General features: G+C 40.5%; 1 pseudogene; it reads right to left on the bottom strand.

The window, feature by feature from the left end:
- Positions 1 to 294: 294 nt before the first annotated feature.
- LOC115873748 overlaps positions 295 to 3,286 on the bottom strand; it is a 16,584-nt pseudogene continuing 13,592 nt past the window's right edge.

The following is a 3,286-nucleotide window of genomic DNA, read 5'->3' on the forward strand; positions in this document are numbered from 1 at the left end:
TATGCCAACTTGATATATCTCAGTGAGGGTGGAGATGGAGCCCAACCCATCAATCAGGCTGCAGTCTGATGACACTTCTTTGGGTGTGTGGTCTTTTGTATAAGAGAGACCCTGAGCAGCAGCAAGCCACATGAGTCAGGAGAAGCCTCCAGTTTACAGCTTATCTACATCTGAACCAGGTCAGACTTCCCTATTTCTACAACTATAGAAACCAGTTCTTTTTCTCCTCCTTCTTCTTTTTAATATAAATTAACCCATTTTTAAAGGCCAGAGAGGTTTCAGGTAGTGGAGCTTCTACTGATCTTTCAATTCCTTTAGTCTTCGGATGGCAGACTTTACTGTGACAGCAGAGGTAGTATTGTAGGTCCAGACCACACCAGCCATTGCTCTCCCACGGGAACCACAGTGCCAGATGCCCACAGCACATCTCTTCATCTTGGTTTTGCTGCAGAAGGAGCAATGTACTTGGCATGTTGGCTGATTTCAATTTTCTTCACCATTTTCCCAAGGAAGGCACTGTAACAGGTCCCATATTTACCCATGATCCCGACCTTCTTGGTGCGTTTGGCCGTCTCACTGCAAACTAGTTCCAAGCCAGAGATCTGTAAGTCGTTTCTGGATGTAAATCTCTTTCTGTGTGCACACACATACGAGCATTCCTGGTTTTGAAGTGTGAATTGCACTGTTGTAAATGAGGTGAGGCTTTTGGAGTGCCACTTCTACAACCTCTCCTTTACTACCAGACAGCAGCCAGTCTCTACATCAAGCCAGCTTGCTTGCTTCAAAGAACTTATATGAATTCACTGAAAGTGGAAACGTTAGTTAACATATGCTGAACACTTACCCTGTGACAGTTATGCTGGGAAGTATAGAGATCATCTCATTTAATTGTCACCCCCAACCTAGGCAGACACAACACAGATAATTTCTCGTTTTACAGATGAGAAGATTAAGGTTTGGAAAGTTCAAGGAACGTAGTAGGTAATGGATTTTAATCTATAATCTATTACATTTGATGGGTAAATTAATCTGCTTTCAATTTAGGTACCTCTGATTTCTTACCAATGTAGCTAAGCATGTTTGAAAATTTCTAATAATTAAGCAAGCTCTAGGAACATCTGTTACCTGTTGCTTACATAGCATCACAGCTGGTGAAATAGGTGAAGAAAAACACAGAAGGGGAGGTGACAAGAAAGGCTGCTTGCTGTTTGAAAATTTGTATTTAGAGTAACAGAGTAGCATGTTACTTTTGAAAATATATTATCGAGGCTAAATTTATTATTCCGATGTCATCTCAGATGTGGTATTTGCCAAAAACATAGAAAGTCATTTTCCCAAAACACATCATGCTCACTGTGCCTAATATCAGAAGCTGCTTATATACATTCTAAATAACTTCAGTCCTTCAGTTTGGGCATTTTCTAATAAATATGCATTGCCTTACTCACCATATGTGAGTTATTCATTGTGTTAAAACATCTGAGGACTAGGATATTGATTTGTCCTATATTTCAATGGCACAATATAGATGTTCTTAAATCTGATCTCTCTTTGTTTTCACTCTTCCTGGTGAAAGCTCTAAATAAATATTTCCCCTTCCCTTCTCTCTTTCTCTTTCTGTGCCTCTGTCGGCATAAATTGAGCTGGGTAGCTTGATATTAAACATCAATGACCCATTTCCACACATGGCTCTTTATCCAGATCCATGACCAAAGTTCTTCACAAGATAAGAGCAAGCAGATTTGTGACAGTTATGTTGGGAAGCATTTATATTTCTAAAAGGAGATTATATTAATCCCAAACTTTATAAAGCTGTTGTTATGAGGGTTTAATGAAATAACATATGAAAGCATTTTTTAACTTTAGTTGTGAATTAGGAAAAGGTTTATCATCAGTTTACATTCAATACTTCATGTTTTGTTTCAGTTCATCCATTGCAATCCCCACAATGTACCATCTTCTATTCTGCTTTCTCCTGGTGCCTACTGCTTCTGTTCCTCCTTCTTCCCTGACTCTTTGCCCCGGGGTAAAAGATGCACTTTCGATTTATCCGGTTATTTATTCTATCCCAGGAGTGGGTTCATTTCCAATATGAAGAGTGACTGAGGGACATAGTCTCTGGTTTCCCACCAGTTAGCCTGGCCACTTTGAGCTTTATTCTCCATTTTCTCCCACTCTATCCAGGATCTGCAGTGGATGGTGGCACCTGGGCACCATCTAATTCCCGTGGTCTCAGGGTTGTGGAGACTGATGTTTGTGTGGTCCTTTAGTCCCTTGGACTAATTATGTTCATGGCTTTTTATTTTCATCTTTCTTCTTTCCTCCAGACAGGGAGAGATCACTGTTTGCACTTTTAGGGGCTTTTAAGATCCCAGTTGTTATTTACTCAAGTAGGCTGTAGCACATTGTCTTGCCAATAGGCCTTGTCCTCCGAGACGCTGGTCCTAATGAACTAGATCCAGTGAGTGATTCTCTTAAGGGGTTCGTATGCTTTATCACATTCATGATACATTTGCAGCAAAGATAAATTTGTATATACAAATATATGTATGAAAATTTGTCACAGTGTGTTAAGTTCTGGAATATAGTAAGTGATATTTAAATAAAAGCTATGATTATAATATTTCCCATGGCAAAGAAATATTCTGAAGGACAATTAGTTCAACACCTGTTGCACCTCTGGACTGTGAAAAAGTCTACCTTCAGAATTAATCACTCCCCAAAGCAGCTTCAAAACTGTACTGCATTCTTTTGTTTAAAATAAGAAAACTATTTGTCACACTCACACACACCCAGAAAAGAAAAAAAAAAGAGAGGTTTGTTAGCAATTCGTTTTTGAAGGATTCTGAACAGGGCACACAACCTTGCACATTCCTGAGGGGGAATCCTTTGTCAGACACCAGGTGTCTTAGTGCCCTAGTGCTGCCTTGAAAGAAATCCCAAGAGGATGACTTTCTCACTCTCTCTGAGCCCTCTGTACTGCTCTGTGAACTAAATAGCTGTTTATTTCTTTGTTTTGCATCTATCTATCTAAAATGATGGGGGGAGTGCGGAGTGGAGATCCAAATCCATTAGTAGGCCACTGGAGATCACACACACACACACACACACACACACACACACACGCGCGCAGGCCTGTCAGCATGGGAATTAAGCGCCACTGCTTCCCTCCTCCTTTGAAGGTCATTGCCTGGCAAGATAAACGTGTCCCGTTAAGAAAACCCGCCAGCCCCTTGGTTTAAGCCATCATGCTTTCTCCAAGTCTGAATCTATTGCGATCGAATAG

Source organism: Echinops telfairi, unplaced genomic scaffold (genome assembly GCF_000313985.2).
Source record: "Echinops telfairi isolate 266 unplaced genomic scaffold, ASM31398v2 ScPeMD7_7469;HRSCAF=8507_1, whole genome shotgun sequence".
NCBI lineage: Eukaryota > Metazoa > Chordata > Mammalia > Afrosoricida > Tenrecidae > Echinops > Echinops telfairi.